General features: G+C 39.3%; 1 long non-coding RNA gene across 1 annotated transcript in view; it reads right to left on the bottom strand.

Annotated features, from left to right (window-relative positions):
- LOC109144640 overlaps positions 1-23,035 on the bottom strand; it is a 53,242-nt gene that overhangs the window by 16,555 nt on the left and 13,652 nt on the right. The window contains exon 2 of the long non-coding RNA XR_002045518.3: positions 19,789-19,904. This is a non-coding gene — a long non-coding RNA (uncharacterized LOC109144640). The remainder of the gene's footprint in view (positions 1-19,788; positions 19,905-23,035) is intronic.

Below are 23,035 nucleotides of genomic sequence, written 5' to 3' on the forward strand. Positions count from 1 at the left end.
ACTTCACTATTGGCAAAATATTTTGATTCAAATAAAACAGTGCTGTCCTTAACCACTTCTCTGGGTTTTGAAACCTGTAAGAATCATCATGGGTCGTGCAAATTATTTCCTGACTGGTCCTAATAAGTTTAGAATGTATAATCCTCTTTTTAGACAAAGAAACTTCTGAATTGCATAGGCATACAACATAGGTAGAAAACAGGATACATTGAAAAAGCAACCTGTTTTGAACAAAGAGCATGTTTTCATCCTGCTAGATGGGAGTACAAAAAAAGCAATTTGATCATGGAGAAAAAAAAAAGAAGACAGTTTTTTATATATTTCATGTTGTGCTTCTTGCAACAATAGTGATTGTTACAAAAAGGTTTATATAATTACGACACTCTGCTTGCCGGAATTACATAAATGTATAGTTATACTCAAATTTGTATGCCTATTTACTATACTTGTACATGGTTCCGTGAAAATTTTGCATGCGAATTAGACATGCAGGAATATTTACCATTCTGAAAATCTATTCTCAGCTGCCATTGTATAAAATTAGATTGTTAGGATGCAAAAATACCAGTGTGTGTACAGCCTGCAGTGACAAAATTAGATACATATCTGGTTGTGGCAACTGCTAGTCACTATATTTAAATGCTGAGGTTAATCCCTTTTTTTCTTGAGGCGACATGCATTGTAGGCTGCTTGAAAAAAGATTTAAATACTGTATTTATTTGCTGTTTGCCAACACAATAACATTTAGGCTATACATTCTTTTAAATGTGGATTTCAGTAGCTTGGAAGTGGTAAATATGACTAGCACTTGAAGAAGTATGGTAGTGCTGAAAACAACTATCTCTCTCTCCTCTGACCTCTCTCTTGGTAATCTCTTTCACCACCCAGCTGTGGTAGAATTAGTTGTGCCTGCAAGACTGTAGACAACTTTAGGGGGAGTCACAGTGTACCATGATCTGAATCACTGTTTTCTTAAAACCTGACCTATGATTATGGTCAAGTGCCACCTCCCACCCAGCGGTCCTGGCTTGACTGTACAGCTGGGCAGGGTGCAGCCTTCTAGAACACTTGTGTTAGGAATACCTTGACTCCTTCAACCCCCCTCTTCAGGCCACTGTCTGGGAATTCATCACAACTCCTGCTAACCTCTGTGTTTACCAGATTGGTTTGAATATGTTCTCCTTACTGCAAGTTTAATTTCCACGGATCAAGAGCTTTAGTTCAGGCACAGACCTCAGGCAGCAGCAAATCTTGTCACTGGCATTTCGGCAGGGTAGGATGAGAATAAAAACTGCATTAGTCATAGCAGCATTTCAGGTGAAATGGGGTCTGGATAAAGTCAAACCTGCTGTCTTCTGTAAAGCTGCTATTTTGGTGTATAAATGTATGGGATGGACAGAAAGCTAAGGGAAAAAACAATCCCACTATATTTTTGTTTGGAATTCCATTTGTGGTAACTTATCATAATATTATGAATAGAATAATGACATGGCTAAATGCAATGGCATAATACAAAGGGCTAGCAAAATCCATTTTAACAGTTTGAAGAAATTGCTGTAATGTCTCATATAAAAAAATCGCTTGAAGTGTATCTGTGAGCAGCCAATCCTGGCTCAGCCTGACAAAATTCAGAGTATTATGGCAGGAAATATGAAGAAGATGCCTAGTGGTTGCCAGAGTTTAACAAGCAGTGTGCCTTTTTTTTTCTATATTTAATACTTAATAAGAATTAAAAAATAGCTCCAATGGTGGGAAGAGCAGAGCTAATTAGGAAAGAGTAGTTGTTATTGGTTCTACAGCACTTAGGAACTGAGAATCTATACAAATTGTTTTGCATGAGATGCTAAAGGGTTTGCTTTAAAAAAAAATCTATGTGATATAATGCTTACAATACTTTTTCTATCTTTATATGCAGTTTCCACATATTTTCTCTCATTTGCATTTGTTACGTTGTGCCATAAACAAGGCAAAAAAGGGATGGATAAGGTTACAATTTTTATGTAAAACATCTGAATGTATCTAAGCACTGGAACAGGCTGCCCAGGGAAGTGCTTCTGTCACCACCCCAAGAGGAATTTAAAAGATGTGTAGATGCAGCATCTAGGGACATAGTTTAGTGGGGCACTTGGTAGTGCTGGGTTAATGGTTGGACTTAATGAGCTTAAAGGTCTTTTCCAACCTAAACAAATCTGTGATTCTGATCCTGATTCTTCCAGCTCCTTATTGTCTGAAGTCTGTGTTACTTTTTTTGGCAGAGACTTGATTCTGTATAAAGATTTTTCTTCTTTGACTCAGTCAAAACATCACCTAAGATCCTGTTGGTAGATCTATGCCAACATGATGGACTTCTGGGTCTGGAAATATGACCTAGTGCTTTTGCCCTTTCATTCTTTGTAGGGATTGTATTTACTATGTCAGGAGGATTCTAACTTACTCTTTTTTTTTTTTTTTCTGCACTTTTGCATCTATCTGACTTAATAAAATCACAGAACTCTTAAGTGGCCACATGGCAACAGAAAGTAAGACTGTACAGCACTGGAAATGGCACAGTCTCTCTATGTAGGCATGGGGAAGCACCCAAACAGAAGACAAACCAGTGGAGTTGCTGTCCTTCCACATATTTTTGGGAGGCAACTGGAGACTTAGCTGTTTTGCTGAAGATAGCTCTAAGCCTTTATACAGGATACTGAATTGCCCTAGAGGGAAAAAGAGTCCTCTTGCATCATCTTATAGGAACCCACAGTTTGGCTTGTAAGCAAAATTATGCAAATGTTTCAAACAAAGTCTACTAATTGGTAGCAAATGTTACTTTATCCTGGGGCAAGTTCTAGTATTTGCTAGTCTTTGTTTTCAGATGAATCTCTCATGATATTATAACCTTAGGGGTTTGAAGCAGTCATATTTCATGCAGCTTTAGATTTCAGTTCTTGAACTATTTTGGGTTTTAGGCAATAAAGAGTAATACACCAAATCATCAATAATAGCAAGTCTCTGAAAGGGAAAACAAGAGGCAGATAGATGGCACAAACATTGAAAGTAGAACTGTTATGGCCAGATTTTTCTAAAAGTAATTATTTGAGGAAATGTTTCTGGGTTTTTTTGGGTTTTGGTGTTATTCTTTTGGTTTGGTTTGGGTTTTTTTAAAATAAACAGGCCCCTATTCCTAGGCTTTATGCCCACCATTTTGCACAAAAGTGGGATTATAAATCCAATTAAGTATCTTTAGTATACAGACTAAGGAAATTGTAGGGTGAATATTTCTTACGCCATAAAGAATTTTTGTCTCCTTTTCAATATTCTGCAGATATAAGTTCATTTGAGTTGCTCTCTTTGGTCCTTGTCTAGCATTATGTCTCCGATACAGTTTTTCACAGGTTGAAGTGTTTGTTTATAATTGGTGTTGGTGTCTCTCAAAATAAGAAAATTCTCCATTTCAGTTTAGCTGATTCTTAGACAATTAATATTTTTGCAGAGATAAATGGGGGGTGCCTATTGACTCCTCAGAACCGAGGCGGACTACATAAACAGTCTGTGGTGCATGTTTGGGCTGTTTTGAATTTGGCAAGAATCCCAACTCTTCAATTTCTGGAACTGACACATATCAAACTTGGAAAAAGATAAAAGTAAGTTTGAGTTCCAATAAAGAATAACAGAATCTTTATGCAACAACAAAATCTGTACTAGCATTACCTTTTAATTCTGACAATGTAATCATACTAAATAGTACTTTAAAACTGTTAGAGAGTGATAATGTGTAGCTCATGTAATAAAACTTTCATTTGAGGTTAGAGACATGAAACCACTACTTCCTTAAAATAAAGGTGAACTGTAAGAAATGTAAGAAATACAGGTCATCAAAAAGGAACGCTACTGTGCTTCTTTTGTTTTGAAGAGCTGGTCTTTAAAATAAACCATCTGTCATCACTCCCTTCACAAATTAACTGTAGGGCAGGCACTGCCAGCATCTCATCTAACCTGAACAAGTTGCTCTCCATAAATCCAATGTCACAATTTTTCTGCATGTCCTCTTTATACCTCTTGGTCAATGCAGCCAAGGCTTCTGTCAGTACTCATGTCATGTTTATGAATCCAGGTCCAGGGTTGTAAAAATTTCCCCAGAAAAACTAGGACCCACAGAGAAGCTGTTTCAGGACACTTGGGAAGATTTTGTTCAATTCATCTTATTACAATAAAACAATAAAATAAAAAACACCCAAAGATGTTATAAATCTCCCTTTGTATCATTCAGTGATGAAGCATTACTAAGGAAATCACTGTCAACAATGAAAATATATCTCAAAGATCTGGCAATTTAAGTTGGACATGTATTAAAATGTGTGTGTGTGTGCGTGCGCGTGTGTGTGTATACATATTTATGGCCAAATGAGTAACCAATATTTTGTGGAAGACCTGAAACATACTCAGCAATGATATGAACAGTGCTGAACGACTCAATGACTTCTGCAGACCTGCATATTGGCTCTGAAAACAGCCTCTATGATGTTAAAGAGATGTCTGTAGCCAGAGATTTCCAATTCAAAGTTGTTACAGGCAAAGGATCACTAACTTCAAATTACTATGCTACAACTCAGAACCTATTCTGCATTCAGGTTTTTTCTACTCTTGCATCTTTGTGTGTGAAGTGACCTCTCGGAAAGATTTTACTGAAAAAAAAGTGTAGAAATCTACACATATAATACATGAGGAAAGTGTATTTTCCTGTTTAAAGGAATAAAACATCACTCTTGCAGACTTCTTCCCAGCAGAGAAACTCATTGCTGCTTACATTCTTGTTGTTGCAGTGCTGGTGAACTACTCCCAGTACCTGCAGAGAATATTTTCCTTAACTTCAGGAGCTTGTGAAACCTAGAAAGCAAGGACATTGATGGATGAAGGTCTTTTGGAGGCTTGACATTCAGTTTGTGAGAAGAAGTGGATAATGCAAGCAGACTGCTGCAAAGAAGGGCATGGGAAGAACCTCCTAGTTACAGTGCCAAGAGTTATTTTAGAGTTAGAAAGTTCATTCCAGAGTCCTAATCAGGGGTGAGAGTAGAAAATAATTGAAATGAGACCTTGTCAATTTTACCTGATACCTTTTTCTGGTCAAAACATGTAAAAATAATTTTTCATAAGTTAATTTCTTCTGCTTTCTTTGACTAATGTTATACAGATGTGCAGTTTTTGAGCAAAATGGAGCTCATAATTAGATAGATATAGAATTACATAATTGCTTTTATTCCAATGTTGTGTTTTTTTTCAGACAACAAGGACCCTGTTAAATTTTCATTTTTAGAAGCAAAATGTTTCCAGAAAGATTAAGGGAAATGCTTTTTGCTTCAATTCTTATTTGGAGAATAAAATAGGGTAAAGGTGACATTTGTAATTGGAATCTTTGCCAAGAACTTCCTTGGTCTTGTCACAGAAGAAATTATCGTGTCATGTCAGCCAGAGTACTGTGTACCATACCTTTATGTGTAGAAATTAGCCAGTTTCAGAGAGATGGTGTGATGTGAGGAACACTTGTATGAGTTCTGCCCAAGGTGAATGCTTAAATATTTTTTGAATAGAACATGGTGGTCATGTCTGGGTGTAAAGAAAGTACAGGAGAATACAGTTAATATCAGAAAATTAATTTTTCAGGCACTGTCACAGAATGATAGAATGCTAGAATCATAGAATAGCTTGGGTTGGAAGGGACCTTTAAGGGTCATGTAGTCCAAGCTCCCCTACAATGAGCAGGGAAGTGTTCAACCAGACCAAGTTGCTCAGAGCCCTGTCCAATATGACCTTGAATGTTTCCAAGGACAGAAATCTACCACCTCTCTGGGTAGGCTGTTCCACTGTTTTACCATACACAAAATAAAACATTTCTTCATTATATCTAGGCTCAATCCACTCAATACCCTTTGTTGCATTGCTACAGACACTACTGAAATGTCTGTCCCCATTTTTCTTACAGGCCTCCTTTAGGTACTGGAAGGCTCCTGTAAGATCTCCCCAGAGAATTCTCTTCTCCAAGCTCCCCCTTGAATTCTCTTCATGGCCTCCTCTGGACTCACTCCAAGAAGTTCATGTCCTTCCTTATGTTGAGGGCACCAGGGCTGGATGCAACACTCCTGTAGAGATCTCACCAGAGTGGAGCAGAGGAGGAGAATCATCTCCCCCGTGACACTCCTTTGGATGCAGCCCAGGGTTCTGGGCTGTGAGTGCCCATGGCTGGGTCACATCCAGCCTCTCACCCACCAGCACCCCCAAGGCCTTCTCCCCAGGGCTGCTCTCCATCTGTTTATCCCCCAGCCTGTGCTGGTACCAACGGTTGCCATAGGCCAGGTGCAGCACCTTGCACTTGATCTTGCAAAACCTCATGAGGTTCCCATAGACCTAAGTCTCAAGCTTTTCCATGTCCCTCTGGATGGCATTCCACCCCTGAGACATGTCAATCACACCACTCAGCTTGGTATCTTCTGCAAACTTCCTGAGTGTGCACTAAATCCTGCTGTCTCTCTAGCTCATCAATCAAGGTATTAAACACTATGGGTCCCCATATGAACCCCTAAGAAACTCCATCTGGGCTTTCAGCCATTAACCACTACTCTCCTTTTTGCTTCACTGCCATTTGCACCCATAAGAAAGTCTGTGGGGCTAGATGTATAAATCAAATGTTGGATATCATTTATACCATTTCCATATTTTCCTACTGTATGTCCACAAAAGACAGTGTGTTTGGATTTGAATTAGTGGGAACAAAAAACCCCAAAACCTAACAACAACAAAAAAAGGACTGTTTACATAGTACCCTTAAGGGCAGACTGCAGGGAATAAACTATCAGGAGCTAATAAGAAGGGTGGTTGCCTTGTAGAAAATGAATATATGAAATTTATCCTGAACTTGGCAGGTACGTAATTATACATGGATATAAACCAATTCCACATGATTTGCTGCTGACATGGTAAGTTACTACATGTCAGATCAGATCTGACAATAATTGGTTTTTTGGACTTCAACATGGTAAGCAGTTTCAGAATTTTTTTTCATCACTTGTTTACAAGATATAAGCTGAAAATAATGCTCTTTTTAAATGTCTTTTTGAAAGCCATGTTCAATAGTTGTAAAACGTATAGTAAATAGGAGATAATTATTATTCTTTAGAGAATGGGGCTGCTAAGTAATGAGATAGGGAGCTTGTAACCACCTTGACAAGTCATCCTTAACCGTGTTAATTAATAGGGCGAATGCTGTGCCCATACAGATGAGAGACTCTGATATCCTAATGCTAAGAAGAAAGCATCAACTTAAGAAGTGACCTTTCTATCTTTGTATATGTATGCGGAGTCCTAAGTGATGTAAGAGCAAGATCCTGATAGTTATTAACCTTTGATCCAGGTGGAACCAACATAAACTATGAATTTAAAAACAGATTTAACCAAAGAACACCTGTGCACATAGAATAATGAAAAACTTTTAAACTCTTTTTCTCAAAAAAATGCTTCTTAAAGTACTTTTTCTTTTCCCTGAAAGGTGAAGATTACCTTTATCTATCTACTTGCTTCCTCTGTGAATTTCAAACATCAGCAAAGAAAAGATGGTTCTTTGCTTTGGCCACTTATCTAGTGAAGAGTACTGCAGCACAGAGAAATGTATTCACAACTATTTTAATCTTAAATAATGTTCTCTAGTAGGCTGACCTTCTTTGGATATCTTTTCAAAGAACACTCTTCCAGAGATCCTATCTGCAGGATGGAACTTCAAGAGTGACCAAGAAACCTGTGAAGGTTGGGCTGTCACATCTTTCTATCAACCAACAAGATAACCGGTGAAATCCAAAGATCAGAGATAGTGGTGAGAACAGGTGAAAGTTTTACTGTATGGCAAGGAGAAAAATGGAAGAAATAATCAACACAAATCAGATCTCTGATGTTCTCTGGAGGAATAGTCAGACATGGATTCTTTTGCAGCCCATCACTTGTTCCCAACACTGGGCCTCAAACATGGGCCTTTCATGCAGGCACAAACACCCATGTGCAACCCTCCGTGCCCTAAAACATTCAGTGACTCTCACTCTAGGTAGGTATTTATAGAGATATATACATTCTGGACCAAGACATACATGTACACGTGTTTATCACTTGTTTTAAGGGAAAAACAACACTCAGGTAAATGGGCCTAAAAGCAAATCTTTAAATGTAGGTTTCAAAGTTCAGACCTAAAGTTAGGGTCAACTGGGCTATTAGATTCACTTTCCTTTTTTGTAATATTTCAAAGATGAACTCCCATTAAAAACAGACACCATCTTCTTGCTGTTAAGTAACTGTTATGGGGAGAAATAAGGTAGAATTGGGTTGTGAGCTGTAAAACCTGCCTGCAGAGGCAGATAGCAGCACAAAGGAGCACATGGTGGCACAGAGAGACTTGTCTCCTCCAGATCCTGGGGGAGGAGGTGTCACAGGGCAGAGCCCTACGGAGAGGAGCCTGCCGGGAGCTGATGGACGGGTGGACAGTGAGTGACCACCCCATAGAAAGAAGTGTGTTGCTGATGCGGTAACACGGGATAGGTCACACCCTATAAGGAAATACTGTGCCTTAGAAAAGTGTATAAAACCAGATAATTCCTTTGAATAAACGATTCAGATTCCCTGCTGGTCTGGGTCCATGATTCAATCGCTGACAAACGGTGTCCCTGTGTGAGGAATTTATTACACACCTAACTGTGCGTCCATCAGTGAGCCCATGGGATTTGAAGTGATGCTGAAAGTAGCAGGAAAGCTGGCCAGCGATTAATCCCTGCAAGTTGTAGGTGAGCTACAGGGAATGATGGGGGATGGTGTATCCCCAGAACAGAACACCACAGAGATGTTAAAATGGATTTTAAAGAAACACAGCAGGAAAGTTCAGTCTACAGATTTGAATAGACTCTTGTTCTGGACAAAGAACTGTGACTCAACTTTAGAGAGTACCAGTATTTTTGATCCTCAGACATGGGACGCTTTAGATGCATTGTGGGACCGAGTTACATGTGGTGACACAGTGCTGACAGAGCTTTTGTGTCCGTGGAGGGCTGTGTGTAAGGAGCTCATGGCACATGTGGCACCCAGAGACCAGACAAAGAAAGCTGCTTGTGTCACTGCAGCAGCTGTGCCGAGCCCTTCTGCACCGGCAGCGAGCGACCGTAAGTCTGTTGGGTTTGTAAGAAGAGAACCAGAAAATGGCCCCTCGTCCCTTGACCCATTTGACCCTGGAGGGGAACCAGATGGTATCGTAGAAGAGCTCGCGCTGCCCTGCGCCATGCGGCATGAGCTGGAGCCAGGTCTTGGCGAGTGGCTGGAGCCGGCGGTTCTGTCCTGGTAGCATGTTTCCTCTCTGTTTGCCCGCTGCGAGAGTGCAGCAGCAGTGGGCGAGCATGCGGGGCTACGGTGGTGTGGCGCTAGCGAGAGCACCGCCCTGGTGAGCCCATGGTGGAGCCAGAAAGCGGTGGTGAGCACATGGCAGAGCTGTGGCCGCACCTGGCGGCCGCCCCCATGCCATGGGCGGGCGAGATCAGCGGCGCTGGGAGCTGGCGGGGCCATGGCTCTGCTCAGCACATGGCAGGGGCCGTGAGTGGCTCTCTGCATGTGAGAAGTAATGAGACGGGCTGGCAGACCTCTGCCGGCCCCTGGACCCTCTACAGCCAGGCTCCTGTTCCCTGCGGACCCTCGGAAGCTGATCCTGTGCTGAAGAAAAGGACTGAGTGGACCGATGGCCCCTTCCGTGGGGGAGGGAGGGCTGCAGCATTTGCACCAGCTTGTGCAGAAGTGGCTGCGGACTAAGTATGTTGTTCCTGCAGCTGGTCCATAGAACTCTTCTGTTTTTATTATTCAAAATGTTGCCACAATTCTAGACCCTATCTCAAAGATTGCTTTTTTACCACACCACCTTGTGACCCCCCTGCATTGTTCTGTTTTCTTTTTGTGATGGATAATAATTATAATTTGTAAGCTATTTTTTTAAGCAAGAATTAGGCTTGTTACTTTTTGAAACCTTTTGAAACCACTTAGAGAGTTAATGTTATTATAATTGTAATTTTCCAAGGCCTGGTTTTATGTATATTCTGTAAAACGGTGAAGTATTTAAGCATTTGATGATATTACCTTGCTTATTTTTACTCAGGGTGCACTTGTTGTTGTATTAGATGTATTATTTTACTGTGTATAGTAAGAAAACTGCATGTTATGTTCCACATTTTCCTGAATTTATTAAGTTGAAAGATGTTCATGTTACATATTGTTAGAACAGAAAATGGGGGGTGCAGGGTGGGTTGTGCCCCCTGTGAAAGACTGCAAAGAAGTTTATATGTTCTTAATGTTTTAATTGCATTCAGAATGGTCACAAGATATTAATAGAATTTTTAGGCAATTTTGTAAGTATTTTAGAGAAACCCTCCCAGTCAAAGCTTAAGGCTCTGGCCAAGCCCTAACCCTGGCTGACTAGGGAATTATACCATCAGACTCAGGTGTTTCTGCTCTAAAAGTGTAATCAAGTCACTTGGACTTGCTAATTTGATCTTAGAAAAGCTGGACCCTCTTTCAAAATAAACTTGAAAGTCTTGCCTAAGAAAGACTTTCTAAGTCCTCACTGTGAAACAGGACCTCCCAGCCACTGCAGAGTCTGAGTGATGGTAAAAGTTTAAGACAACTTTAAGTTGTTTCTCAAAGTTCTATCTGTTTAATCACTGTCTTATTCTTATTTGTATAAAAGAGAAAAGGGGGAATTATGGGGAATTACAAGGTAGAATTGGGTTGTGAGCTGTAAAACCTGCCTGCAGAGGCAGATGTCAGCACAAAGGAGCACATGGTGGCACAGAGAGGCTTGTCTCCTCCGGACCCTGGGGGAGGAGGTGTCACAGGGCAGAGCCCTGCGGAGAGGAGCCTGCCGGGAGCTGATGGATGGGTGAACAGCGAGTGATCATCCATAGGAGGACACTGAGAAAGTGTGTTGCTGATGTGGCAACACCCTATAAGGAAATACTGTGCCTTGGAAAAGTGTATAAAACCAACTCACTCCTTTGAATAAATGATTCAGATTCCCTGCCGGTCTGGGTCCGTGCCTCAATCGCTGACAACTCTAAGTCCAAATATTGGAAAATTTCTGATGTATTGAGAAATGGGATCTTGTTTTGTATCCTCAAAATAGCAGTGAATCTCCAACTGCTTTCAGGTTGCCATCTCATTCGGCAAATTTGCTTTCAGTTTCTGTGCAATTTAAATGGTGAAGTATACGAGTAGAATGCTTTGCAAACACTTGATCACATCTTGCATCAGAAAAGTGAGTGGTGAAATTAAAATTTTGCTGCCATAGTCAGAGGAAGAGGTGTTTTCCATTCTTCTTGCCATAAAGAGATATTGTTGAGGTAGGGAGCTGCAAAACACGCTGGTGTGTCTGTATGGGTGTTGGGCTGACCTGTGAGTCAGAAAATTTGTGGGAGGACTTGGGGCAGGTAAATTTTTACTCACTTCCATTCCTGCTTCCCTGGAAACTTGATGGCAGTCCTCTCACTCACTGATGAACTGTGCAGTCCTGGAGTGCAAGGGGCCTCCGTGTAGCCTTCCAGGCTTGTAAGAGGTGTTTCTTTGTGTACTGCCTGCTTCCTTGCCCACTCCCTGTACAGAACTGATGGACCCTTCTGAGGTGATACCACGTATTTGGCTCTTAGACTTGGCTATGAAGAGGAAGGAGCAGTGACTTGGGCTCCAACTAGCATGTTTTGTGGAGTAGAGGTGCAAGGTGTGTTCTTCCAGCTTGTCTGATAGTAAACGCTGGGCAACTGAAAATATCTTTTTCGTCCTGAACCTCCTGTCTGATTCTCATTTTAACTGTTGAGCTCTGCATCTGTCAGAACAAGCACTGAAGCAAGCTCAACTGAAGCAAGTAAGGATGCAACCATGAAGCTTTTAGTACAGTGCTTGTGCCTGACTTATGTTGTTTAGCTAATTGAAGAAATGCTCTGGGATGTAGGACAGAACTGTGACCTGACTATTGCTGCGTAACATCTCTGTTTGGAGATTGACAGATGCCTCCTTGGTATGGCAGAACTGGCTCCACAGATTGCTGATTGTGCTCCCTGGACTACAGTGCAGGAAGCATTGTTATATCTCATCAGTCAGTAGCCTTTAATTACTCTTTTTTCTCTTGTGCCTGTTCAACTCCAGCTGACATGTGGGGACTCTACATGCTAAATCCTGGTCCCTAGTATCAGTTTATGAAACTAGAGATATTTTTATTTACTTATCATTAAAAAGAATCATTGCAGTGTTTTAAGACTTTTGTTTTGTATGCTATTATTTCTAGGTATGTGAGTGATAGCTACATGGAAAATATAATTGTTTTCTACCTGTGCTCAAAGCAAAAACTGACTGATGTAGACTAGTTCCATCTTTGTATTTTTCAATCTGTATCTTTACATGGGTAGAACTGGCTTATGGTTAAAGGACTGGTTTGAGAATCAGTGTTTAAATATCCACTTGAGCTTCATATTTCCCATGTAATCTTAAGCAATTTGCACAGTAAGTTGCAGAAACAGCAGATGTAGAAGAGGTGAACTTTGAAGTTCCTATCATGAAGGTCTGCAGTGAAGCACTAAAGCTCTCTGTAGAAAAATGCCAAGTGTATTAGGCATACTCCAATGGATTTTGAAATAACCTGCTAAGCAAATTCAGAGCTGTTGGCATTTTTCTGACTGAAGACAGCCAACAGGAAAAGTGTGGAGCAACGGAGTGTTATAGATCTTTATCTATTCCACATCAAGAACCTGAAATCCTTTTCATGTTCAAACTTGCATTCAAAAACCCAATGGTCTGAAAAGAGGGGATATGTTCTTTTCTATTATATGATAGGCTTGCATTACAGAGCTCAGGAAATTAGTTATTTTCCAGATATGGGATTTAAAGCCTCTCTAGAGAGAGAGTGCAATAGCCCCAGATGCTGTCCGCATCACTTGCTGAAGATAAGGAACTGTGCTCAAAGTGCAAAAGGGGGACTTTCTGTGAAAGAGGGACCTGGCTTTCAGCAAAAGACGAAAATTATGTGTTTGTACGCTGACACTGTTTTGCAAGTCATTTTATATTACCTTTAAATGCAGTGCTCCTCACTATTAGAAATTGAGCATCATCAACACTTTCCATTGCCACCCTTTCACTGATCTGTTTCTAAAGGAAGACATAGCTGGTAAGGGGTTTGTCCCTGACATGTCAAGGGTTCAGCAAAGGCAGATTTATGAATAAGGATGATTCTTGAGTGTGAAATAAATTCAGAACTGTCCTCACCTGTGAGACATGCAGACTTACAGATTGGATAAATGTGCTGCGGAGATTTCAATGTTGAAAAGAAGGAGACTGTTCAACTTAGCTGAAAAAAACTTTGAGGATTATCTTGCTTCTAGATACTTAATTGCTGCCAAAATTGTTCTTTTAAGTTCTCAGCTACCTGATGGATATTATCCTCTAGATTATGAATAACAAAAAAACATAGAACATGAACACAAATATATCTATGATTAAAATATATTTTTTAAAACTTGTACTTCACATGTGTATGTACTTATCAAGAGGTTAGAACTGGCAGAAAAATTTGTGCTCAAGATCCATTTTTGGCTTTAAACAATGATTTATTTATTGTAGTGACAGTAGCAAAAATACAGCCTCACTGGGTAAAGAGGTCATCATGTTAATGTCATCACTGTCATCATCAATAATAAAAACAATAAAGTGTTACTGCATTAGCAGAACCTTAAATACTCTCTATATTTTCCTTGCATTAAAATAGCTAATAAAAGTCAAGATCCTGATTTTATTGCAGTCTGCCTTGCTAATGCTCCTACACTGTGTACCTAAAGTAGGTATTGTACTATTTGCTACTTATTAGGTCCTAAGAGGAATTTGCATTTTTCAAGAGCAAACCTCAAAGCACCATATAATAATTAGCTCCCTGTAATTGATTTTGAAATATATTGAAAACATAAACCCTTCACCTTGTGTTCATTTGATAGTCTTTTGCCCTGAATGATGCTTGCTGGTACTGGCAGCTGCCCAAGTACATTTGCATTTATTGTGGCATCAGTTAGTGTGGTATCCTTTATAATATTAATCCCTTTTGCACTATATGCAATAATAAAAATTGGAATCACAAGAATGTTGTTATACATAAAGTATCACTAACCAGCCTGAGCAGTGGTATAAACTGGATGGGTATTTTATTTGTTCAGTTTGAATTTTATTCAGAAAGGTTGAAGTGCCCCCTCAGTCAGTTTGCAGATGACATCATGTTGGTCAGGAGTGTTGATCTTCTGGAGGGTAGGAAGGCTCTGCAGAGGGATCTGGACAGGCTGGATTGATGGGCTGAGACCAATTAGATGAGGTTCAACAAAGCCAAGTGCCAGGTCCTGCTCCTGGGTCGCAACAACCCCAAGCAGCTTTACAGGCTGGGAGCAGAGTGGCAGGAAAGTTTTTTTGTGGAAAAGGATCAGGCGATTCTGGTCAACAGCAGCTGAACAAGAGCCAGGTGTGCCCAGGTGGTCTGGAAGGCCAATGTCATCCTGTATCATCAATAGTGTGGCCAGCAAGACCAGGGCAGTGATTGTCTCTCTGTACTCAGCAGTGGTGAGGCCACTCCTTGAGTGCTGCATCCAGTTCTAGGCCCCTCACTACAAGAAAGACATTGAGGTGCTGGAGCGTGTCCAGAGAAGGGAGAGAGAACTGGGGAAGAGTCTAGGGGGTAAGTCTTATGAGGAGCAGCTGAGGAAGTTGGGGTTGTTTAGCCCAGAGAAAAGGAGGCTCAGGGGAGACCTCATCACTGTATAACCACCTGAAAGAACAGTGTAGCCAGGTGAGGGTCAGTCTCTTCTCACAGGCAACCAATGACAGGACAAAAGGATACAGTCTAAACCTGCACCAGGGGAGGTTCAGGTTGGACTTTGGGAATATTTTTTCTCAGAAAGGGTGAGTGGGCATTGGAACAGGCTGCCCAGGGATGTGGTGGAATCACAATCTCTGAAGGTGTTTAAGGAAAGACTGGATGGGGCACTTAGTACCATTGTCTAGCTGACAAGGTGGTGTTTGGTCAAAGGTTAGACCCTATGATCTCAGAGGTCTTTTCCAGCTTAACTCATTCTGTGATTCTGTGATCTCTGACAATGGGCTCAGCTGTAGCAAACTTCAAAATTAACTTGCTTTTGGGTCATTTAGACCTTCATTATTGTTTTCTCATGCTCTTTTGCTTAAGCGCTAGGTGCAGCTGAAAGCAAATGGAATGACCTTTGAAGCAGTACAGCTGCAGAGTTAGTAATATTCCAGCAATCTTCTGTTTCATTCAAAGATCAGTAAGTTGCTGACTTCAACAGCAGTTACTCTCTTCTAAAAAAGGAAATTTTAAATTTCCCTTCTTTAATTTTTTGGCTTTTAATATATACTTAAAATGCAATGTTTTGTTTATAACAAGGTCTTAGGGAGCTCAAGGGTATCTCAAAATACCACTAAAAATATAGAAGTTCTAAGTAATTAAACCAAAACACAATTAACATTTTTTCTCAGGTACACTGAGTCACATCCTGTTCAGACTATCTGAGTTAACAATGTTTTGATGAAAATTAATCAAGACAAATAAATAAAACACACTAATTCATGAAACCACAAAATCATATACCATCAAGGAGTCTGGGTTTCCTCTTTTTCAGTTTCATTTGTTAATTACAGTGTATGGACTGCCATATGAGCAAAACAATTTCTGAAATATATAGATACATAGAAACATAATTTTGTTGCTATCCTAGAGCTGTGCAAAGTCAGTCAGAACGTAAGTTGCCAACATCCACAGGGGGAGGTTAGGATGTTCCCAAGTTGTTAAGACTCAGTGGGTTAATGCATCCACGCAAAAGTTGCTATCTCTGCTGACAAAAAATTTACTGCTTTTTTTTCATATTTTGAAGTAATATTCTTAAACCAATGGCTTATTTATTTTTTTTCCCAAAGAGAAGCTAAACATGGAATGGCAAAGGCGAGAGGGAAAGCTAGGACTACTTCAGTTTTCCTGGAAGTGCTTGAAACAATCTATAAGAGAGAAGAGACTAAGCTTACATTAATTTTTTTTCTTCAGTTGTATGAATAAATCCAAGTGCTAGCTGAAAAACCTTTTATTCTGACAAACTGAAAGAGTCACGAACTGATTACAGTGAGTACTTTCACCCTGAAATAGCAACACTATCTTCTAAAGTTTTTCCTACTTGTCACATAATGACTTGTCTTTTTAAGACCCATAGGCTTAATTCATGGATCAGAACTACTTTGGAAGTGAATAGCAGATACTTAACAAAAGCCTTGGTTATTATTGGAGACAAGCTGTCTAGTGGTCTTCTAGTGTATGTTTGGAGTGCAAATAGGCATTCCTACTATGCGGACTATTATCCTGTCATCTTTTTCCCATGGATAATAAACTGTATCTTAAAGGAAGAGCCTACATTAAAGAATTATTTTTTTTCGTCGTGGCCAACAGAATCAGCGTTGTTCTGTTTTATGCAGTCTTACGAAATTTATAGTTTTCATAGAAACCAACATTTCTGAGGTACTTGAGAAAGGAAAATCAGATATTTAATCATGTTTTCTGAACACTGTTAGGAGTTCAACTGGATCTAGGTTTGGCTGGCATGAAGTAAAATCTGCATACCAGGTCTGTAAATTACATAATTATATCCATTTAGTTCTCAGTAATGTTGCAAGTATGACCTTTTTTCCCTCACACTGAGATGCCTGCTACAACTGAAGAACTTAAGAGACCTATTGTTCCAAAGGTCAAGTAAATCTACAGGTAATATTTAGTTCTCTGCAAAACCTGGATTAGCAGAAGTAGAGAAAATGAACAGCAAGAAGTCTTGGGCTTGTTTTCGGAATGTTTAAAAATGTTTGTGCTTCTTTTCTCCATTGTTTGGAATAGTCCACATATGAGTTTATTATTAAAAAAATCTGTGGGTCGTTACTAAGCAAGGGACAGAATTAATATACCAGTGTGGAAGATAAAATATATTTAAAGAAACAATTGCCTTTTTCCTAAACCCCCATCATACTGGTCTTTGTTTTGGGTTGGGCAATTCTAAAATTCAATTAGAATATTTATGGGCCTCCAGAATTAGTAGCTCAGTTCCTTTCCATTTCAAAAAAGATTTGTAAAGATACTTTTTCTGATTAAAAGGGAGATGTTGAAACATTATAGAAAAGACTGTCTTCGAATATTTTTTCAAACACATTGAAAATGTTAGGCATGTGGGGTTTTTTGGAGGGGGGTATTTGTTTGTTTCTTTATTTGTTTATTTGTTGTTTTTCTTAATTAATCCTCTCTGATTTTGAAATTCAGTAGATGTTTGTATGATACTCATATAACATTTTGTCTCCTCAGTGGCTGGTAGACACTGGATGTCTATGCTGTACAAAAACTACTTATCACATCTGAATGTCAGTCCCTCTGACAAACAGTTAGTTTTGCTGTCTAAAATGAGAGATATGCCTTGGTTTTGCACAACAAGAATTTCCTCTTTCCTTGAGCATGATCTAACACGGTAGGTATATGCTTCTCTAAAAGTTGAGATGGCACAAGAGTCTCTATCTAAGCATTTTTTTTGAAACATGTAGAGACTTTGTATTTCTTAGAATGGAGTTTCAACAAGAAAAGGAGCTGATTTATGTGCCTTTTCTTATATTACCTTTTGTACAAGTTGACAAAGTATAGGTTTTCAAAACTCAGAAGCAAATTCTTCAGTATGTAATACTGTATGACTCAGAAAAACTTCTGTGTATTTGCAAAAACAAAAATCCAAGATTGCACATTTGTTTCTGTGTGGTCAGAAGTTGAATTCTGACCTTTCAGAAGACAGGAATGCTTACTATGTCTTTAGGCAAAGAGAACTTTTCCCAGGGATTGGGATAGGGAGAATCATAGAATCATGGCATGGTTTGGGTTTCAAGGGACTTTAAAGATCATCTAGTTCCAATCTCAGTGCCATGGACACAGACATCTTTTACTAGAGCAGGTGCCCCCAAGCCTGACCTGGAACATTTCCAGGGACAGGGCATCCACAGCTTTTCCAGGCAACCACTTCCATTGCCTCGCCACTCTCACAGTAAAGAATTGCTTTCTGATTTCTAACCTAAACCTATTATTTTTCTGTTTGAATCCATTCCGTCTTGTCCTGTCACTACAGGCTCTTGTGAGCCTGCATCTTTCTCTGCATCTTTCTTGTAGGCTCCCTTCAGGTACTGGAAGGCCACAATTAGGTCACCCCAAAATCTTCTCTTAAAGGATGACCAATCCCAATTGTCTCAGACTTTCCTCATAGGAGAGGTGCTCCATCCCTCTAATCAACTTGGTTGCCCTCCTCTGGACTCACTCCTACAGGTCCCCGTCCTTCCTGTGCTGGGACCCCAGAGCTGGATGCAGTGTTCCAGGTGGGGTCTCACCAGAGCAGAGCAGAGGGGCAGAATCCCCTCCCTCCCCTGCTGCCCACACTGCTTTGGATGCACCCCAGGACACGTTTGGCTCTCTGGGCTGTGAGTGCCCATGGCTGGGTCATGTCCAGCCTCTCACCCACCAGCACCCCCAAGTCCTTCTCCCCAGGGCTGCTCTCCATCTGTTCATCCCCAGCCTGTGTTGGTACTGGAGGTTGTTCTGACCCAGGTGCAGCACCTTGAACTTGGTCTTATTAAACCCCATGAGATTCCCATAGACCTGTTTGTCAAGCTTTCCACGTCCCTCTGGATGGCATCCCATCCTTCAGGTGTGTCAACTGCATCACTCAGCTTGTGTTTTCTGAAGAGCTGTTGAGGGTGCACTTGATCCTGATGTCTGTGTCATTTCTGGAGATATTGAGTAACACTGGTTCCAGTACAGGCCCCTGAGGGACACCACTTGTCATTGATGTCCATTGGGACTCTTAGCCATTGACACTACTCTCTGGACACAACTGTACAACCAATTCCTTTTCCATCAGTATACCCATCAAATTCACCTCTCCCCAGTTTAGAGAGAAGGCTGTTGTGGGGAATTGTGACAAAGGCTTTACAGAAGTCCAGATAAATGATATCTGTAGCCCTTTTCTCGTCTGCTGACATAGTCACCACATCAGTGTAGCTAGTATAAGTATGTTTTCTTGTTTGACTCTGTAAGTAAGCAAGGCCAGAAGGGCTTGCTTACTTACACTGCTGTGCATAATCTTTATAGCAGTATTTAGACAACTACAACAGGGAACATGGTAAAATAACCTAGGAAATGAAATGTCGGCAATCTGATTATTCTTTCATTCTAGGCCGAGGAAAGTTTATGATGGTAAACATATTTAGTAGAGAAAAATCACTCAGTCTAAAATAATTTCTTTTAAAGGAGAGCTTCAGCCTAAATTGTTGAAAACATTAGTGTACAGCTTACTTGAAAAAATGTATTTTAAAATAGAGACATTAAAATTATGTAGAGTAACTGACTAACTGAAAACTTTGGATTTTTTACTGTGTTGCTGGCCAGAAGGTTGACATAACAGAACATGTATAATGAAAGAATGCAGCAAAGGATCACAAGAAGGTGTGTGTTTAGGACAAGAAAATGGAAATCAATGTTTGTACATTTATATTGCAGGCATTTTGACTTGTTTATCTGCTTTATTATTTACTGTGATGGACCGTAGGATAGTAGAGCCCTTGTATTGAAACCTGACCTTTAACAAAGTGGTAGAAATGTGACTTTGGTAGAAACAGCTAAACAAATAAATAGAGAAATGTACATACCCTTGTGCCCATAGCTCTCAATACTGCTGGAATGCAATTACAGCCACACTGGAGTGTGAGACAAGAAGCATCTCTCCATAACAACAGAAAAGAGCTCTTGTAGGAGAAATTGCAGGCTGCTTGATATAAAAAAAAAAAAAGAAAAGAAAAGAAAAAGGGAGACCAGATGGTTATTATAGTTTTGCTGAGCCTACAGATACTTAACACTTTCAGCAATGTATTTGGACTATGGGTATACACAACATCTTTTAGCTCCTGGTGTATCATCTGGTAGTATGTGCCAGGCATACCTGCACCAGGTGGCCTCAAAGCTGTCACCAAATTGTTCCTTACAGTTGTCTTCCTTTTCCAGTCAATCTTCTTATTAACAAGAAACAAACAAACAAACAAACAAAGAAATTCCAAGTACTCATGGAGGTTAGTGTCTACGTAATGTCTCAATTTTTTTTTTGCAACTTTAAAATTTTGTCCACTGTTTGATTTTCTAGAACCTAGCTGCACATTTTTATAATAGAGAAGAGACAACTTTTTATACAGTATTTAGCTAGCTAGAAATGCCATTAAATAACTGGCCTTCTCAGAACTCATAAATTTCCCATACTTACTGATATACTAATAAAATGGCAGTGTTTAAAATAAATTATGATCATTATTTATTGTATGTCTCAAAAAATCTCTCAAAAATGTGTTTTTATCAAAACCAGCAATTTTGCAGACTTTGCAAAGTTTTGTTTAATTTTATGATTAGAAAAACTGTTCAACTGGAGAAAGCAGTTTGAAATGCCAGAATCCCTCACCAGATTTCTGAAGTGAGTCCCAGCCCTTCAGAGGTGTTTGACATGTTCTGGTTCTGAAGGTACATATTCTCACAGTCTGGGGACGAAAGGGATTCATCATTTCCATGAAAATATCTCAGAAAAAATTTTCAAAATGCTTTCTGAGACAGAAGTCACTTATTTACACTTCAGTGTTTTAATGGTATCCACAAATAAAAAGTCTCCTACTTCAAAAGAAAGAGTGTAGGCTAACAAGGTTCTGTAGAGTTTCAAGTGGATGGGACATAAGAAATGGTATCTCTGATACCAGTGATACAGCAGGGAAGAAAGCAAAAAATACTTTAATGTTTGACATATAACAACATATTGTCTTTCTTTAGCCAAGCATTTTTCTGCATATTCAGTTCTTGAAACACTATCAAACCAGGGCTTCATCTTTTAAAACCACAATATGATGTAGCACTAGTGGAGAGAGTATTTTATAGCATAATTGCATGAAAATACACTAAAATGAGATTGAATTTAAGATTTAATGTCTGTAAGAATTTGAAAATATGTAGATAATTTGTGAAATGTCTTATTTCTTTTTGTCATTTTTGTCAGCAGATGATTCTTTGCTTGCTCTATAACTCTTCTTTCAGACTGTAACAGAAGTGGTGCATTGGCATGGGGCTAAAATGGAACGCTTGGGCAAATTCAGCTTATTGCAATATACTTTGAACATCAGTGTCAACTGTCACATTCACATTCCTGGTCAATCCTCAGAATTTAACAGAATACTTCAGATTCCCCGTGTTTGTACACTAATATTGACATAAGATTTCTTAAGAAACTCTGGCTATTACATTTTGTATCTGATTTCCCAGGCAGAGCTGCAGCCTGAAATTTTGGTTCTGTTTAGATTCATCAGTGTAGCTTATTGATGGCTGCTAGTTATGCATTCAGTACATTTAAATTTAGTTTAATTGCAGGGAATCTGTATTTTCCTTATATCATACTTCTACAGTACTAGTGAGAAAGGGATGTTTCTGGAATTGCTGACGAACATCCCTATTTGTATACACATAGGTGAACCTTGCATCAGACTTAACATGCAAGCTGTAAGGATTTCTTTCACTATGCTTTGAGAGGCTGAGGACTGAGAATCAACTTTTAAATTTTTTTTTTCTTTAATCGAGAAAGCATTAAAATAAAAAATAACAAAATCCAAACCAAGACCCAAAACCACAACTCAGCACAATGATGTATCAGACTAACTTTTAAATTTAGTTGTTAATTTGTTTACTTGTTTTAAATAAAGGGGCATATCTACCTGTGCTTGGATGGGTGCATGTTGAATATGACATACCAAGAGAACATCCTGCAAGTTGGTACCATTTGTGCATGACAAATTATTTACCAGTTGGCTTTTTTTGTGGAAGACATGTGGCTTCATTAAAGGAGCTAGTGTGCATTTATCTGGAACAAAACAGCCATGTGGCTTTCAGCTCTGGGTGTTACCATGCTGGTGTTTGCCTGTACCTGTGTACCTGTACCTACATGAAACACAAACATATGAAGAAAACTTTCAATCCTGTTCTTGAGAGACACTTAATGAATGCCCCCCTCATATTTACATGAGCCCTAAGGCAAGGGACATGACTGTTCCTGAGGGATATTTCAGTCTGGTTCGAGCCAATTATTTTTTCAAATTGCTTTCTGTCAGTTTTTATGATGTCTGCATTTTCTGTGATTCAGAAACTATCCAGGCTCACAATATATAAACTATTCACTGCATTCCTTCATGAAAGAAAAAACCATAGGACTGAAAACAAATGATTTATAAAATGGATTTTAAAAAAAATTAAATATCTGGAATCAGACCCACTTATTCTCCCTGAAAAATGATTTCATAATAGACCCCTAGGCTTAACTTCAAGTATGATTCAAATGTTTTAATACAAAAAACATTAAAATATTCTTATGTGACAGAACAGAGACACTTGGGCACGTCTGCTAATTGAGATTTCATCATATAGTTTGCTATGTATAAAGTGAGACAGTAACTTTGTTGTAGAAATCCTGAGAATATGTAGGATTTAATTAATAAACTTTTGTCCTTTCAATAAAATATTTTTCCTCTCGCATTTTTTAGCTAAACCCCCTCCCTCTGTATGTATATGCAAGTGGGGATTTTTATGACATTATTTTTTATTAAGACCTCTTATGTAGCACTGCTTTAATTATATAAAATAATCATGTCTAAAGAACATATTTATCTGTGTGCAGTTTCTAAAATACGTCTCTAAGATTAGCTGGTTTTCCCACCTGCTGTTCAAGTGACTGCAAAAGATCAAGAGCTATGTAATCTGGAGAGTTCATGGAAATTAAGGAATAAAAAATTCTGAAAAGGGCAAACACAATCTGCTTAAACGCGTACTTCACTTTCTGTTTCTAAAATTAGATAGACACAGTAAAAGAAAAAAAAGGGG

This window comes from Corvus cornix, chromosome Z (genome assembly GCF_000738735.6).
Source record: "Corvus cornix cornix isolate S_Up_H32 chromosome Z, ASM73873v5, whole genome shotgun sequence".
Classification (NCBI taxonomy): domain Eukaryota; kingdom Metazoa; phylum Chordata; class Aves; order Passeriformes; family Corvidae; genus Corvus; species Corvus cornix.